Below are 19205 nucleotides of genomic sequence, written 5' to 3'. Positions count from 1 at the left end.
GGGAATGCCGTCTGGGCCTGCAGCCTTGCGAGGGTTAACACATTTAAATGTTTTACTCACCTCGGCTGCAGTGAAGGAGAGCCCGCAGGTTTTGGTAGGGGGCCGTGTCAGTGGCACTGTATTGTCCTCAAAGCGGGCAAAAAAGTTGTTTAGCCTGTCTGGGAGCAAGACATCCTGGTCCGCGACGGGGCTGGTTTTCTTTTTGTAATCCGTGATTGACTGTAGACCCTGCCACATACCTCTTGTGTCTGAGCTGTTGAATTGCGACTCGATTTTGTCTCTGTACTGGGACTTAGCCTGTTTGATTGCCTTGCGGAGAGAATAGCTACACTGTTTGTATTCGGTCATGCTTCCGGTCACCTTGCCCTGGTTAAAAGCAGTGGTTCGCGCTTTCAGTTTCACGCGAATGCTGCCGTCAATCCACGGTTTCTGGTTTGGGAATGTTTTAATCGTTGCTGTGGGTACGACATCGTCAATGCACTTCCTAATGAACTCGCTCACCGAATCAGCATATTCGTCAATATTGTTGTTGGACGCAATGCGGAACATATTCCAATCCGCGTGATCGAAGCAGTCTTGAAGCGTGGAATCAGATTGGTCGGACCAGCGTTGAACAGACCTGAGCGCGGGAGCTTGTTGTTTTAGTTTCTGTTTGTAGGCTGGAAGCAACAAAATGGAGTCGTGGTCAGCTTTTCCGAAAGGGGGGCGGGGGAGGGCCTTATATGCGTCGCGGAAATTAGTATAACAATGATCTAGGGTTTTTCCAGCCCTGGTAGCACAATCGATATGCTGATAGAATTTAGGGAGTTTTGTTTTTAGATTAGCCTTGTTAAAATCCCCAGCTACGATGAATGCAGCCTCAGGGTGTGTGGTTTCCAGTTTACAGAGAGTCAGATAAAGTTCGTTCAGGGCCATCGATGTGTCTGCTTGGGGGGGAATATATACGGCTGTGATTATGATCGAAGAGAATTCCCTTGGTAGATAATGCGGTCGACATTTGATTGTGAGGAGTTCTAGATCAGGTGAACAGAATGACTTGAGTTCCTGTGTGTTGTTATGATGATCACACCACGTCTCGTTAATCATAAGGCATACCCCCCCGCCCCTCTTCTTACCAGAAAGATGTTTGTTTCTGTCGGCGCGATGCATGAAGAAACCAGCTGGCTGCACCGACTCCGTTAGCGTCTCTTGAGTTAGCCATGTTTCCGTGAAGCAGAGCACGTTGCAATCCCTGATTTACATTTACATTTTACATTTAAGTCATTTAGCAGACGCTCTTATCCAGAGCGACTTACAAGTACATACATTCATACTTTTTTTTTTTTTTTTTTGTACTGGCCCCCCGTGGGAATCGAACCCACAACCCTGGCGTTGCAAGCGCCATGCTCTACCAACTGAGCCACACGGGGCCTGATGTCTCTCTGGAATGCTACCCGTGCTCGGATTTCATCAACCTTATTGTCAAGAGACTGGACATTGGCGAGTAGTATGCTAGGGAGTGGAGCGCGATGTGCCCGTCTCCGAAGCCTGACCAAGAGACCGCTACGTTTGCCCCTTTTACGGCGTCGCATAGGGTCCCCGGCTGGGATCAGATCCATTGTATTGGGTGGAAGGCAAAACACTGGATCCGTTTCGGGAAAGTCATATTCCTGGTTATAACGATGGTGAGTTGACGTTAATCGTATATTCAGTAGTTCCTCCCGACTGTATGTAATGAAACCTAAGATTACCTGGGGTACCGATGTAAGAAATAACACATAAAAAAACAAAATACTGCATATTTTCCAAGGAACGCGAAGCGAGGCGGCCATCTCGGTCGGCGCCATCAGTCTTCTAGGGTATGACGCTACAAGCTTGGCACACCTGTATTTGTGGATTTTCTCCCATTCTTCTATGCAGATCCTATCAAGCTCTGTCAGGTTGGATGGGGAGGATCGCTGCACAGCTATTTTTAGGTCTCTCTATAGATGTTAGATCGGGTTCAAGTCCGTGCTCTGGCTGGGCAACTCAAGGACATTCAGAGAGTTGTCCCGAAGCCACTCCTGTGTTGTCTTGGCTGTGTGCTTAGGGTCGTTGTCCTGTTGGAAGGTGAACCAGAGGGTGGTGGTGGGGGGGGGGGGGGGGGTAGCCTCTGTGTTAAAGAATAGGATAGCCTCTGTGTTAAATGAATAGGATAGCCTCTGTGTTAAATGAATAGGACAGCCTCTGTGTTAAATGAATAGGATAGCCTCTGTGTTAAATGAATAGGACAGCCTCTGTGTTAAATGAATAGGATAGCCTCTGTGTTAAATGAATAGGATAGCCTCTGTGTTAAATGAATAGGATAGCCTCTGTGTTAAATGAATAGGACAGCCTCTGTGTTAAATGAATAGGATAGCCTCTGTGTTAAATGAATAGGACAGCCTCTGTGTTAAATGAATAGGACAGCCTCTGTGTTAAATGAATAGGACAGCCTCTGTGTTAAATGAATAGGATAGCCTCTGTGTTAAATGAATAGGACAGCCTCTGTGTTAAATGAATAGGATGGTGTTCTAATCCGATCACAAATGATCCAGGTAATAAGCATGTTGTGTCAACACAGGTTTAGCAAGAGCGCGATAACTTCAATCAAATGGCATCTATATTTACATTTTAGTAGAGGTGTGCCAAGTTGTGTGTGCTGTGGTTGTATCTCACATCTTTTGAATATAACTGACGCGTCTACACATAATGACAGTGCGATCCAGTGCATCCTTCTAGTTCATCTCCTGTTGTCCTCCAGTCAGATTCAGATCATACAGTGAGCTCCAACAGTATTGGGACAGTGACCCATGTGTTGTTGATTTGAAATTATACAATGACTATGAGGTTAAAGAGCAGGACTGTGTCAGCTTTCATTTGAGAGTATTTTCATCCATATTGGGTGAACTGTTTTAGAAATTACAGCACTTTTTGTACATAGTCCCCCCCCCCCCCCTTCCCCATCCCCCCCCATTTTCAAGGACTAAAAGTATTGGGACAAATTCACTTATGTGTATTAAAGTAGTGACGTTTAGTATTTGGTCCCGTATTCCTAGCACACTGATTACATCAAGCTTGTGAAGTGGGAACCACTTTCAGATTTATTTTGGGGCCCACATAAAAATGAATGGTAAATGACGTATTGTGTCATTTTGGAATCACTTTTATTGGAAATAAAAATAGGTTTCTAAACACTTCTATATTAATGTGGATTCTACCATGGTTACGGATAATCCTGACGAGTGAGAAAGTTAGTCATAAATATCATACCATCCCAAAAAATCCTAACCTCCCCTGTTACTTTAATGGTGAGAGGTTAGCTTGTCTTGGGGGTATGGTATAAAATGCTAACCATCCCTGTTATTGTAATGGTGAGATGTTAGCATGTCTTGGGGGTATGATATAAAATGCTAACCTCCCCTGTTATTGTAATGGTGAGATGTTAGCATGTCTTGGGGGTATGATATAAAACGCTAACCATCCCTGTTATTGTAATGGTGAGAGGTTAGCATGTTTTGGTGGTATGATATAAAATGCTAACCTCCCTGTTATTGTAATGGTGAGAGGTTAGCATGTTTTGGTGGTATGATATAATTTTTATTTATTTATTTTTTTATTTTATTTAACCTTTATTTAACCAGGTAGGCAAATTGAGAACACGTTCTCATTTACAATTGCGACCTGGCCAAGATAAAGCAAAGCAGTTCGACACATACAACAACACATAGTTACACATGGAGTAAAAACAAACATATAGTCAATAATACAGTGAAAAAAAAATAAATAAAAAAAATAAGTCTATATACAATGTGAGCAAGTGAGGTGAGATAAGGGAGGTGAAGGCAAACAGATATATGTATAAATAAATAAAAATATAAAAAGGCCATGGAGGCGAAGTGAGTACAACACAGCAAGTAAAATAAAAACTAAAAAAAACACTGGAATGGTTGGTTTGCATTGGAAGAAAGTGCAAAGTAGAGACAGAAATAATGGGGTGCAAAGGAGCAAAATAAATTAATAAATAAATACAGTAGGTAAAGAGGTAGTTGTTTGGGCTAAATTGTAGATGGGTTATGTACAGGTGCAGTAATCTATGAGCTGCTCTGACAGCTGGTGCTTAAAGCTAGTGAGGGAGATAGGTGTTTCCAGTTTCAGAGATTTTTGTAGTTCGTTCCAGTCATTGGCAGCAGAGAACTGGAAGGAGAGGCGTCCAAAGGAAGAATTGGTTTTGGGGGTGACTAGAGAGATATACCTGCTGGAGCGCGTGCTACGGGTAGGTGCTGCTATGGTGACCAGCGAGCTGAGATAAGGGGGGACTTTACCTAGCAGGGTCTTGTAGATGACCTGGAACCAATGGGTTTGGCGACGAGTATGAAGCGAGGGCCAGCCAACGAGAGTGTACAGGTCGCAGTGGTGGGTAGTATATGGGGCTTTGGTGACAAAACGGATGGCACTGTGATAGACTGCATCCAATTTATTGAGTAGGGTTTTGGAGGCTATTTTGTAAATGACATCACCGAAGTCGAGGATTGGTAGGATGGTCAGTTTTACAAGGGTATGTTTGGCAGCATGAGTAAAGGATGCTTTGTTGCGGAATAGGAAGCCAATTCTAGATTTGCTAACCTCCCTGTTATTGTAATGGTGAGATGTTAGCATATCTTGGGGGTATGATATAAAATGCTAACCTCCCCTGTTATTGTAATGGTGAGATGTTAGCATGTCTTGGGGGTATGATATAAAACGCTAACCATCCCTGTTATTGTAATGGTGAGAGGTTAGCATGTTTTGGTGGTATGATATAAAATGCTAACCTCCCTGTTATTGTAATGGTGAGATGTTAGCATATCTTGGGGGTATGATATAAAATTCTAACCTCCCCTGTTATTGTAATGGTGAGATGTTAGCATGTCTTGGGGGTATGATATAAAACGCTAACCATCCCTGTTATTGTAATGGTGAGAGGTTAGCATGTTTTGGTGGTATGATATAAAATGCTAACCTCCCTGTTATTGTAATGGTGAGATGTTAGCATGTCTTGGGGGTATGATATAAAACGCTAACCATCCCTGTTATTGTAATGGTGAGAGGTTAGCATGTTTTGGTGGTATGATATAAAATGCTAACCTCCCTGTTATTGTAATGGTGAGAGGTTAGCATGTCTTGGGGGTATGATATAAAATGCTAACCATCCCTGTTATTGTAATGGTGAGTGGTTAGCTTGTCTTGGGGGTATGATATAAAATGCTAACCATCCCTGTTATTGTAATGGTGAGATGTTAGCATGTCTTGGGGGTATGAAATGTGTGCATCTGTAACTTTCTCACTTACCATTATTCACTTCTTGTAAAGCAAAAACAACAATCATTGCCGTGAGATGGTTGTGTGTGGTTCTCTTAAAGACGTGGTTTATTTTGTAAACCTAAGCTTACATTTGTTTCACCCAAGCTTAGATGGCCTGCTTTCTCTGTTTTGCGGATGTTACAGTGTGTCTGACTTCATCCCTCCCAGCACCTTTCTCTCTTTCAATCAGCCGTTCTCTCCCCATCCATCGAAAGACTGTCAACTAGAAGCCAGTTAGCCTGCCAGTCACTCAGTCAGTCAGTTTGTCACTCAGCCCGCCAGTCAGTCAGCCCACCAGTCAGTCAGTTTGTCTCTCAGCTTGCCAGTCACTCAGCCACAGATCTATAGGAATCACATTGTCCTAACTGATCCTGTAGATTACATCACCTGATGAATTTGCCCAATCACTCTAAACAGACAGTAAATATGAAGCAGCCATGCTGTCTGGCCTCTCTCTGTCTGGCTGTCTCTCTCTGTCTGCCCGTTTCTCTCTCTGTTTCTCTGTGTTTGTCTCTCTCTCTCTCTCTCTGTATGCCTGTTTGTCTCTCTCTGTGTAAGTCTCTCTCTCTCTCTGCCTGTCTGTCTGAAACACAGCCATATCTGACTATGTATAAAGGCTCCAGGTCCTGCTCTGACTTCAGAAGCTGGACGGTGTTTCCTCCGACACATTGGTGCGTCTGGTTTCCGGGTTAAACGAGCAGTGTGTCAAGAAGCAGTGCGGCTTGGCAGGGTCGTGTTTCGGAGGACGCACAGCTCTCGACCCTCGCCTCTCCTGGGTCCGTAGAGGAGTTGCAGCGACGGGACAAGATTTTACCTACCAATTGGGGAAGGAAAATGGGTACAAAAAAATTATAATATTTGGAAACAGGGATGAAAGGACTACCTGAATGTAACGCTAATTTCGTTAACCATTCCCCCCCAAAAAATGATACAATATTTGTCACGTTTTGTAAACAGGTGTAGACTAACTGTGAAATGCTTAGTGCTGGGTCCGTTTTCTATCAATGCATTGTTAAAAATATATATAAATACAAGTGACCCGGCCAAGTGAAACTGAGGGCAGCTGGTGGTGGGTTTAGTTTTGGTGTTATTCGTTTCACCGTCTGTCTCAACACGTTCCTCAACCTGCCTAAGGGGAAGACAGCGTGTCAGAGAGAGAGAGAGGTTTATGGTTTTGACTATCTGTGACTCACTCCTGAGGGGCTTTCTTGCCTGGGCAGGAAGAGGAAGTAGTTTTAGGTGGACTTGTCCTTTCTGCTAGCCTGGTCCCAGATCTGTTGTCTCCTTCTGTAGCCGGGTCCCAGATCTGTTGGCTCCTTCTGTAGCCGGGTCCCAGATCGGTTGTCTCCTTCTGTAGCCTGGTCATTGTGTATTTATTCGTTGCCGTGCGGTAGCGGAGTATACAGTCTATGGCTGGAGTCTTTGATCATTTTTAGTGCCTTTCTCTGACACCGCCTGGTATAGAGGTCCTGGGTGGCAGGAAGCCACTGATGTACCTGGGCCGTAAGCGCTGCCCTATAGCTCTTTGCAGTCAAATGCAAAGCAGTTGCCATACCAGACGGTAATGCAGCCAGTCAAGATGCTCTCAATGGTGCAGCTGTATAACTTTTTGAGGATCTGAGGGCCCATGCCGAATCTAGTCAGCCTCCAGGATGGGCAGAGGTGTTGTTGAGCACTCTTCACGACTATGTTGATGTGTGTGGACCATGATAGTTCTTAGTGATGTGGACACCGAGGAACTTGAAGCTCTTGACCTGCTCCACAACAGCCCTGTTGGTGTGGATGGGGGCGTGCTCAGCCCCCCGTTTCCTGTAGTCCACGATCAGCTCCTTTGTCTTGCTGATGTTGAGGGAAAGGTTGTTGTCCTGGCACCACACAGCCAGGTCTCTGACCTCCTCCCTGTAGGCTGTCTCGTCGATGTTGGTGATCAAGCCTACCACTGTCGTGTTTTTTCTGCAAACTTAATAATGGTGTTGGAATCGTGCTTGGCCACGCAGTTGTGGGTGAACAGGGAGTACATGAGGAACTAAGCATTCACCCCTGAGGGGCCCCCGTGTTGAGGGTCAGCGTGGTGGATGTATTGTTTGCATAACCTCACCACCTGGGGGGGACGGCCCATCAGGAAGTCCAGGATCCAGTTGCAGAGGGAGGTGTTTAATCACAGGGTCCTTAGCTTAGTGATGAGCTTGGAGGGCACTATGGTGTTGAACGCTGAGCTGTAGTCAATGTATAGAATTCTCACATAAGTGTTCCTTTTGTCCAGGTGGGAAAGGGCAGTGCGGAGTGCAATAGAGATTGTGTCATCTGTGGATCTGTTGGTGCAGTATGCGAATTGGAGTGTGTCTAGGGTTTCTGGGATAATGGTGTTGATGTGAGCCATGACCAGCCTTTCAAAGCACTTCATGACAACAGACTTGAGTGCTACGGGTCGGTAGTAATTTAGGCAGGTTACATTGGCGTTCTTGGGCACAGGGAGTATGGTGGCCTGCTTATAACGTGTTGGTATTACCGACTCAGACAGGGAGAGGTTGAAAATGTCAGTGAAGACACTTGTCAGTGCATGGTGCGAGTACACGTCCTGGTAATCCGTCTGGCCCTGCGGCCTTGTGAATGTTAACCTGTTTAAAGGTCTGACTCACATTGGCTATGGAGAGTGTGATCACACAGTCGTCCGGAACAACTGGTACTCTCATGCATGGTTCACTGTTACTAGCCTCAAAGTGTGCATCGAAGGTATTTAGCTCCTCTGGTAGGCTCGCATCACTGGATAGCTCGCAGCTGGGTTTCTCTTTGTAATCCGTGATAGTTTACAAGCCCTGCCACATCCGACGAGCATCCGAGCCAGTCGAGTAGGATTCGATCTTGGTCCTGTGTTGACACTCTGCCTGTTTGTTGGTTCATCGGAGGGCATAGCGAGATTTATTATAAGAGTCCGGATTAGTGTCCCGCTCCTTGAAAGCGACAGATCTGGCCTTTAGCTCAGTGCAGATGTTACCTGTAATCCATGGCTTCTGGTTGGGATATGTACGTACAAGGCTTTCCTTTAGTCGTTAACCTGTACTGCTCTGGCGTTCCGCCAGCGGAACTCCTCCCACATTCCACTGAAAAGGCAGAGCGCGAAATTCAAAATATATTTTTTTGAAATATTTAACTTTCACACATTAACAAGTCCAACACAGCAAATTAAAGGTACACATCTTGTGAATCCAGCCAACATGTCCGATTTTTAAAATGTTTTACAGCGAAAACAGCACGTATATTTATGTTAGCTCACCACCAAATACAAAAAAGGACAGACATTTTTCACAGCACAGGTAGCATGCACAAAGCCAACCTAACTATCCAAGAACCAACCAAACTAACCAACAAACAACTTCATCAGATGACAGTCTTATAACATGTTATTCAATAAATCTATGTTTTGTTCGAAAAATGTGCATATTTCAGGTATAAATCATAGTTTACATTGCAGCTACAATCAGAAATTGCACCGAAAGCAGCCATAATAATTACAGACACCAACGTCAAATACCTAAATACTCATCATAAAACATTTCTGAAAAATACATGGTGTACAGCAAATGAAAGACAGGCATCTTGTGATTCCAGACAATATTTCCGATTTCTTAAGTGTTTTACAGCAAAAACACAATATAGCGTTATATTAGCTTACCACAATAGCCAGAAACACAAGCCATTCCCCAGTAGTAAAAGTTAGCGATCGTGACAAACCAGCAAAATATATAAAATTTTTGACTAACCTTGATAAGCTTCATCAGATGACAGTCCTATAACACCAGGTTATACATACACTTATGTTTTGTTCGAAAATGTGCATATTTAGAGCTGAAATCAGTGGTTATACATTGTGCTAAGGTAGCTACTATTTCCCACAACGTCCGGATATTTTTTCTGAACGCACATATTCTGACCAAATTACTATTCATAAACATAACTAAAAAATACATGTTGTCTAGGAAATTATAGATACACTAGTTCTTAATGCAATCGCCGTGTTAGAATTCTAAAAATAACTTAATTACGACATCCAGCTTAGGTATAGCGAGAGAGTTCCCAAAATCTGGGTGCAAACGACTAGTACAACATGTTCGACAGATATATGAAATAGCATCATAAAATGGGTCCTACTTTTGCTGATCTTTCATCAGAATGTTGGACAAGGGGTCCTTTGTCGGGAACAATCGTTGTTTGGATTTAGAACGGCCACTTTCCCTCTCGATTTAGCAAGCGCACTAGCCAAGTGGCACGAATCTCTCCATCGTCAGCAAAGTCAGAGAACGGAACACGGCAAAACTCCCGAAATAATTTCAATAATCTGATTATACTATTTTGAAAAAACATACTTTACGATGATATGGTCACATGTATCAAATAAAATCAAAGCCGGAGATAGTAGTCGCCTATAACGGCAGCTAAACAGAAGGCAAATCCAGGTACCTCCTCGCGCTCTCCAGAAAGCAGGAAATGGGGGACACGTCATACAAAGAGCTTGTATTCCACTTCAGACCAAGATAAACACAAAATTTCTTCTCTCACCGCCTCTTGACATCCAGGGGAAGGTCTAAGAAGTGCATGTATACTAATACGTATCATGCCCATTTATAGGCAGGAAGTAGAACAGAGCCTCGATTTCAGACTTTCCACTTCCTGGTCAGGAAGTTTGTGCCAAATGAGTTCTGTTTGACTCACAGATATAATTCAAACGGTTTTAGAAACTAGAGAGTGTTTTCTATCCAATAGTAATAATAATATGCATATTGTACGAGCAAGAATTGAGTACGAGGCCGTTTGAAATGGGCACCTTTTATCTGGCTACTCAATACTGCCCCTGCAGCCCAAACAGGTTAATAGGCAGCCCCTAGAAGAGTGCATCGATTTCAGATGTTCCACTTCCTGTCAGGAAGTTTGCTGCAAAAGGAGTTCTGTTTTACTCACAGATATAATTCAAACGGTTTTAGAAACTAGAGAGTGTTTTCTATCCAATAGTAATAATAATATGCATATTGTACGAGCAAGAATTGAGTACGAGGCCGTTTAAATTGGGCACGATTTTCCCCCAAAGTGAAAACAGCGCCCTCTGTCCTCAACAGGTTAATAGCCAGCTTTTGGGCGTATTAAGCCGATAAAGTTGGCCCTCGGACAATTGTCTGGGAGAAGGGGAAAAAAGATCCCATGATTTTTTTTTGCCTATTTATTGATGGAATTGTCAGTTGATGTAAATACATTTGATCGGTTATGCTTATCGGTATATGAGTTAATTTGCATAATTTAGCGGAATTAAATTGGTGCATGTATATTCATGATGTATCTTATATATCACACACAAAAGCATACAGAGCCTTTTTATAAGCTCAATCATTGCTCAACAATTCTAAATGCAATCGAGTGTTAAACGTTTTTTTGACCATGGTTTTACATAGAGGCTAAATGTTTATTTCTCAACTGGTAATCGATGCACGCTTCCCATTCGCCATTCAAATGGATAGGCAACGGAAGGTAGGCTTCGTCAGCGCATCACACACCACTTTGCGATGAGCTGGAGGCAGTACGTACATTGAAAACATATATATATAGCTACTTAATTGTTTGAAACCTGAACTTTTTTTACAACATAATATTATGAGACATGTTTTACCTTGGTTCAAAGTAGCCTCTTATCATATGTGTGGAAGTTATTGATTTATAAAGACTTCTATATACCATTGAAACCAGTAGCCTATTGATTTAGATCCCCATATACCATTGAAACCAGTAGTCTATTTCTCTCGGTTATCAGCTTTCTTTCATTGTCCGGTAGCCAAATGTGCATTGGCTCGTAGCCTACTGCCTTGTGCGCTAATAAAGTTTTATGAATTTGGGATCTATAGTCCTACAACTGTACCAGAGTCTGTTTGGGCTATGTCTTTCCTCGACAAGCTGACCAATAGGATAGGTCAACTTTTCTACTATGGGGGGATAGTTGATTGACATAGGCTGGTAGGTGGCGCGTCCCGAAGGCTAGCTAGGGGGAGATTTCCCTATGTAGATTCAATGAAATATCCTAATTAACCTATGCCTGTCTATACAAAAATAAATCAAATCATTCAAAATAGGCTACTAGAAGCATGATTTAGCCACAGAGAATCATTGGCTTTACCCTTACAAAATAATAAGTTGTGGATCGTTTTAAATCGTATTGCCTACAGTCGGAAAGGAAAGGCAGTGGGTGCAATTTGGGCAGCATGTGCTGCAAATACCAAAGAGATGATGGTTGAGTTGCGACTGTCAGTGAAAAGTAGTAGAGAGATCCAGCCAAGCATATCGCAATATTTAAAAGGTTCAATCGCGGGGGAAGAAAACTGTTTGAAAAAGAAATAGCTACTGCTGTAAGGATGAGAAAATAAAATGACAATCTGTCAAAAAAAACAATACCAATAACCGATATTTAAAATGTTAGCGGCCTTTTAAGCATTCTGGTACAGTTAAATAGTTACACACACATGAACACAGCGGTCTAAGGCACTGTGTCTCAGTGCAAGAGGCGTCGCTACAGTCCCTGGTTCGAATCCAGGCTGTATCACATCCGGCCGTGATTGGGAGTCCCATAAGGCGGCGCACAATTGGCATCGTCCGGGTTTGACCGGGGGTAGGTCGTCATTGTAAATAAAGATTTGTTATTAACTGACTTGCCAAGTTAAATAAAGGTGATACACACACCACACGGACCAAAAAGTTATTTTGTTGGCATTTACGCATGTCCCCATTACCAGTAAAACATAATCAAAACCTATATCTTTCACTTACTTGCTGTGCTGTTTCTGTTCATTTGTTCCGTCGTTTCATTCTCAACCAGGATTTCTATGGAACGCCGTTTGGGTCTTTGCGGGTCAAAAAGACCAATCAGGACCTGAATATGACGTTACATAATAATTTAGCACGTTCATATTTTTTTTAAATGTTATTACAAATTTGTTTACACTATCACTCGTATTTCATATGTCACAACGATTCATCGATACGTATGCTATGATGCTGGTAAATTTGTCTCGTGCACCTACAGTGCTGGTCATTAAAAAAAAAGAAGCTAGCTAGCTGATGAATGCAAACAATGTTATTCCCCAAAAACATAGCAAAACGACATTGGTTTCAGGAGCTATATAGTTAGCTAGCTAACTATATAGCTAGGTGTCATCTAAAATAACCCTAATTTATAAGACCGTTCATATTTGATTAATGGTGGTCGGACCCATCTATGTGAAGCTAGCCACAATAAAGATTAGCCACAATAGTGGACTATGCGGTTAGCCTTCAAAATAAAAGTATGTCATTGACAGTGATGCAAATGAATACAAATAGTAGAATTATGCCATAATTGAATAGATCATGCTAAACGAGGTTGGAATGTTATATACACGGCTCAAAAAAATAAAGGGAACACTTAAACAACACAATGTAACTCCAAGTCAATCACACTTCTGTGAAATCAAACTGTCCACTTAGGAAGCAACACTGATTGACAATAAATTTCACATGCTGTTGTGCAAATGGAATAGACAACAGGTGGAAATTATAGGCAATTAGCAAGACACCCCCAATAAAGGAGTGGTTCTGCAGGTGGTGACCACAAACCACTTCTCAGTTCTATGCCGCTATTGCGGGACTCATTCCTGGCTGATGTTTTGGTCACTTTTGAATGCTGGCGGTGCTTTCACTCTAGTGGTAGCATGAGACGGAGTCTACAACCCACACAAGTGGCTCAGGTAGTGCAGCTCATCCAGGATGGCACATCAATGTGAGCTGTGGCAAGAAGGTTTGCTGTGTCTGTCAGCGTAGTGTCCAGAGCATGGAGGCGCTACCAGGAGACAGGCCAGTACATCAGGAGACGTGGAGGAGGCCGTAGGAAGGCAACAACCCAGCAGCAGGACCGCTACCTCCGCCTTTGTGCAAGGAGGAGCGCTGCCAGAGCCCTGCAAAATGACCTCCAGCAGGCCACAAATATGCATGTATCTGCTCAAACGGTCAGAAACAGACTCCATGAGGGTGGTATGAGGGCCCGACGTCCACAGGTGGGGGTTGTGCTTACAGCCCAACACCGTGCAGGACGTTTGGCATTTGCCAGAGAACACCAAGATTGGCAAATTCGCCACTGGCGCCCTGTGAGGAACACTTATGTGTGAATGCTTTTCATTGACTACAGTTTAGCGTTCAACACCATAGTACCCTCAAAGCTCATCAGTAAGCTAAGGACCCTGGGACTAAACACCTCCCTCTGCAACTGGATCCTGACTTCCTGACAGGTCGCCCCCAGGTGGTAAGGGTAGGTAACAACACATCTGCCATGCTGATCCTCAACACTGGAGCTCCCCAGGGGTGCGTGCTCAGTCCCCTCCTGTACTCCCTGTTCACCCAAGACTGCATGGTGTCGGCATGACTCCGACACCATCATTAAGTTTGCAGATGACACAACAGGCCTGATCACCGACAACGACGAGACAGCCTATGGGGAGGAGGTCAGAGACCTGACCGGGTGGTGCCAGAATAACAACCTATCCCTCAACGTAACCAAGACTAAGGATATGATTGTGGACTACAGGAAAAAGAACCCCGAGCACGCCCCCATTCTCATCGACGGGGCTGTAGTGGAGCAGATTGAGTGCTTCAAGTTCCTTGGTGTCCACATCAACAACAAACTAGAATGGTCCAAACACTATTCCCCCTCAGAAGACCGAAAAGATTTGGCATGGGTCCTGAGATCCTCAAAAGGTTCTACAACTGCAACATCGAGAGCATCCTGACCGGTTGCATCACTGCCTGGTACGGCAATTGCTCGGCCTCCGACCGCAAGGCACTACAGTGGGTAGTGCGTACGGCCCAGTACATCACTGGGGCAAAGCTGCCTGCCATTCAGGACCTCTACACCAGGCGGTGTCAGAGGAAGGCCTGAGAAATTGTCAAAGACCCCAGCCACCCCAGTCATAGACTGTTCTCTCTAGTACCGCATGGCAAGCGTTACCGGAGTGCCAAGTCTAGGACAAAAAGGCTTCTCAACAGTTTTTACCCCCAAGCCATAAGCTGAACAGGTAACCAAATGGTTACCCAGACTATTTGCATTGTTTGCCCCAACCCCTCTTTTACGCTGCTGCTACTCTGTTTATCATATATGCATAGTCACTTTAAAACTTTTTATGGCTCCAATACCGTTAACGGGATTGATATGACAACAGCCAGTGAAAGTGCAGGGCGCCAAATTCAAACAACAGAAATCTCATAATTAAAATTCCTCAAATATATACAAATATATACGTACACATAATTCCTACAAATTTATACAATTTTAAAGGTAATCTTGTTGTTAATCCCACCAAAGTGTCCGGTTTCAAATAGGCTTTACAGCGAAAGCACCACAAACAATTATGTTAGGTCACCGCCAGTCACAGAAAAATGCAGCCATTTTTTCCGCCAAAGAGAGGAGTCACAAAAAGCACAAATAGAGTTAAAATGAATCACTAACCTTTGATCTTCATCAGATGACACTCATAGGACTTAATTTTACACAATACATGTATGTTTTGTTCGATAAAGTTCATATTTATATTAAAAAAATCAGAGTTTACATCGGAGTGTTACATTCACTAGTTCCAAAAACATCCAGTGATTTTGCATAGCAGAATTACTCATCTTAAATGTTGATGAAAATACAAGTGTTACACATGGAATTATAGATATACTTCTCCTTAATGCAACCGCTGTGTCAGAGTTTTTTTAAACTACGGAAAAAGCAAACCATGCAATAATCTGAGAACGGCGCTCAGAAGAAAAAAGAAATATCCGCCATGTGTGAGTCAACAGAAATCAGAAATAACTTTATAAATATTCCCTTTGATGATCTTCATCAGAATGCACTCCCAGGAATCCTAGTTCCACAATAAATGTTTGATTTGTTCGATAATGTCCATTATTTATGTCCAAGTAGCTACTTTTGTTAGGGCGTTTAGTACACAAATCCAAACACTCGTGCAGGTCCAGCCGAACGTCGGACGAAAAGTTAAAGTTATATTACAGGTCGTAGAAACATTTCAAACTAAGTATAGAATCAATCTTTAGGATGTTTATATCATAAATCTTCAATAACGTTCCAACCGGAGAATTCCATTGTCTGTAGAAAAGCCATGGAACGCAGGTCGCTATCATGTGAAATGTGCGTGACGAGGACCTGGCTCTCTGCCAGACCACTGACTCAAAGAGCTCTCATCCGGCCCCACGTCAGTTGAAGCCTCATTCAAGTTTCTAAAGACGGTTGACATCTAGTGGAAGCCTTAGGAAGTGCAACATAACCATTATCCCACTGTATATTCAACAGGGGCTGGGTTGAAAATCGACCAACCTCAGATTTCCAACTTCCTGTTTGGATTTCTTCTCAGGTTTTTGCCTGCCATATGAGTTCTGTTATACTCACAGACATCATTCAAACAGTTTTAGAAACTTCAGAGTGTTTTCTATCAAATAGTAACAATTATATGCATATATTAGCAACTGGGACTGAGGAGCAGGCCGTTTACTCTGGGCACCTTTCATCCAAGCTACTCAATACTGCCCCTGCAGCCATAAGAAGTTAACTATGCATCCATGTACATACTACCTCAATTGGGCCGACCAACCAGTGCTCCCGCACATTGGCTAACCGGGCTATCTGCATTATGTCCCGCCCACCACCCGCCAACCCCTCTTTTATGCTACTGCTACTCTCTGTTCATCATATATGCATAGTCACTTTAACCATAGCTACATGTACATACTACCTCAATCAGCCTGACTAACCAGTGTATGTATATAGCCTTGCTACTTATTTTCAAATATCATTTTACTGTTTTTTTATTTCTTTACCTACCTACCTACACACACACACACACACACACACACACACACACACACACACACACACACACACACACACCCACACATACCTTTTTCCCCACACTATTGGTTAGAGCCTGTAAGTAAGCATTTCACTGTAAGGTCTACACCTGTTGTATTCGGCGCACGTGACAAATTAACTTTGATTTGACTTTAGAATTGCATTTTGGGGCATCCTTATTTCACTGTACAGCCTTACCCTATGGATTGTGGATCAATAACACGGGGTATCGGTCTACTCAGTGACACCCAGAGAACATTAGCGTCGTAGCTCTTAGCGTCGTAGACTCTGAAACATCTGTGAATTTAGACACATTTATTGTCAACCCGATGTGTATTGAACACTATTCCCGAGGAAAAACAATACTGCGTGGATGTTTTTGTGAATATGATAACTCTAAGGAGGACGTTGGGAATTGAGTCGACTGATATCCCATTTCATTGATCCCCAATCCGTTGTACAGTGCAATGTGAATGTCAATGCACACAATAGGCTGACTGGGGAGGTGATTTCACACAGCCACAGTCCCCGCGATAAGAGCTACAACGCTAATATTTGCGGTACCCCATGTCACTGATATCCCATGTCATTGCTTCACATTCCAACCTTGTTTAACATGATCTAGTCTAAATATGACATGATTCCACCAATTGTAACCTTCTGCATCACTTTCAATGAGGTACTTTTCTTTTCAAGGCAAACCGCAAATTCCACTATCTTTTTTGACACGCAAAGACCTAAACGGCGTTCCATATTGTGTCGTGAAGCTAATAGCAGTGACGCTATTACCGTGTAACTCCGGTAGGGCAACATCTGAACAATAGCGCACTTGGTAACGTTAGTGTGTACCGGTTCTCGACCAGTCGCGAAAGCCAAATTCACCCTCGATATAGAACGGTTGATGGGCAAATGGCATGAATTCAATTATCTTGCCGTTAATGGATTTTGCCTTTGACTTGTCTCACTGAAATGTTCTTATTCTTTCAAATGACTGCTCGACTTGTTGACTGCTCGACTTGTTGACTGCTCGATCCAGCATTTTTAGCTCATATCGTCCGATTCCGATATGTTCACCGATATATCGTGCATCCCTAATCTGTTTGTGTCTGTGGGTATCTTTTATCTCTGAGGTACAAAGTGTGTTGTGATGGGACAGACAGGATGTGATTTGCTCAGTAAATGGTACTCACTTCCTGTGCACCTGCCACAGGCCCAGCCCCAGGATTAGGGTTGCAGACGGAGTGGAGGGCTCTGACCAGGGTTCGGGTTAGTCCTCTCCAGAACAGACAGAGTTGAGAGGGCTCTGATTTAATGACGGAGACTAAATGGCACCTGACCTTCCCTCCCAAAGCTTCCCAGTCCCATCACCTCCATCAACACCATTCTCATCATGAGCCTCAAATAGAACCACACACACACACACACACACACGGGGTGAACTGCAGGCTTGGTTCACAGGGTCAGGTTCAGATCATGTATAAAAGACAAACAGCTTTTAAGGAGGACGCCGCCTGCTGAAAGTGTGTGGTGTCAGGGGTCCAGCTGTGTGTGTGTGTGTGGTGTCAGGGGTCCAGCTGTGTGTGTGTGTGTGGTGTCAGGGGTCCAGCTGTGTGTGTGTGTGTGGTGTCAGGGGTCCAGCTGTGTGTGTGTGTGTGGTGTCAGGGGTCCAGCTGTGTGTGTGTGTGTGTGGTGTCAGGGGTCCAGCTGTGTGTATGGTGTGTGTCAGGGGTCCAGCTGTGAGTGTGTGTGTGGTGTCAGGGGTCCAGCTGTGTGTGTGTGGTGTCAGGGGTCCAGCTGTGTGTGTGTGTGTGGTGTCAGGGGTCCAGCTGTGTGTGTGTGTGTGTGGTGTCAGGGGTCCAGCTGTGTGTGGTGTCAGGGGTCCAGCTGTGTGTGTGGTGTCAGGGGTCCAGCTGTGTGTGTGGTGTCAGGGGTCCAGCTGTGTGTGTGGTGTCAGGGGTCCAGCTGTGTGTGTGGTGTCAGGGGTCCAGCTGTGTGTGTGGTGTCAGGGGTCCAGCTGTGTGTGTGGTGTCAGGGGTCCAGCTGTGTGTGTGGTGTCAGGGGTCCAGCTGGGTGTGTGTGTGGTGTCAGGGGTCCAGCTGGGTGTGTGGTGTCAGGGGTCCAGCTGTGTGTGTGGTGTCAGGGTTCCAGCTGTGTGTGTGGTGTCAGGGGTCCAGCTGGGTGTGTGTGTGGTGTCAGGGGTCCATCTGTGTGTCTGGTGTCAGGGGTCCAGCTGTGTGTGTGGTGTCAGGGGTCCAGCTGGGTGTGTGTGTGGTGTCAGGGGTCCAGCTGTGTGTGTGGTGTCAGGGGTCCAGCTGGGTGTGTGTGTGGTGTCAGGGGTCCAGCTGGGTGTGTGTGTGGTGTCAGGGGTCCAGCTGGGTGTGTGTGTGGTGTCAGGGGTCCATCTGTGTGTCTGGTGTCAGGGGTCCAGCTGGGTGTGTGTGTGGTGTCAGGGTTCCAGCTGTGTGTCTGGTGTCAGGGTTCCAGCTGGGTGTGTGGTGTCAGGGTTCCAGCTGGGTGTGTGGTGTCAGGGGTCCAGCTGGGTGTGTGTGTGGTGTCAGGGTTCCAGCTGTGTGTCTGGTGTCAGGGGTCCATCTGTGTGTGTGTGTGGTGTCAGGGGTCCAGCTGTGTGTGTGTGGTGTCAGGGTTCCAGCTGTGTGTCTGGTGTCAGGGGTCCAGCTGTGTGTCTGGTGTCAGGGTTCCAGCTGGGTGTGTGTCTGGTGTCAGGGTTCCAGCTGTGTGTGTCTGGTGTCAGGGGTCCAGCTGGGTGTGTGTGTGGTGTCAGGGGTCCATCTGTGTGTGTGTGGTGTCAGGGGTCCAGCTGGGTGTGTGTGTGGTGTCAGGGGTCCAGCTGTGTGTCTGGTATCAGGGTTCCAGCTGGGTGTGTGGTGTCAGGGGTCCAGCTGGGTGTGTGTGTGGTGTCAGGGGTCCAGCTGTGTGTGTGGTGTCAGGG

General features: G+C 44.7%; 1 protein-coding gene and 1 non-coding gene across 2 annotated transcripts in view; one reads left to right on the top strand and one right to left on the bottom strand.

Annotated features, from left to right (window-relative positions):
- The window catches only part of sos2 (son of sevenless homolog 2 (Drosophila)), a 113550-nt gene that overhangs the window by 8557 nt on the left and 85788 nt on the right, over positions 1-19205 (top strand). The window lies entirely within an intron of this gene.
- On the bottom strand, positions 1336-1411 carry trnaa-ugc (transfer RNA alanine (anticodon UGC)). The gene has a single exon. It is a non-coding gene; the product is annotated as a tRNA-Ala (tRNA).

The sequence above is a fragment of the Salvelinus fontinalis genome, chromosome 15, assembly GCF_029448725.1.
Source record: "Salvelinus fontinalis isolate EN_2023a chromosome 15, ASM2944872v1, whole genome shotgun sequence".
NCBI classification, from domain to species: Eukaryota; Metazoa; Chordata; class Actinopteri; order Salmoniformes; family Salmonidae; genus Salvelinus; species Salvelinus fontinalis.
The sequence above is the reverse complement of the archived record's forward strand: the minus strand, read 5'-3'. Positions and strand labels throughout refer to the sequence as shown.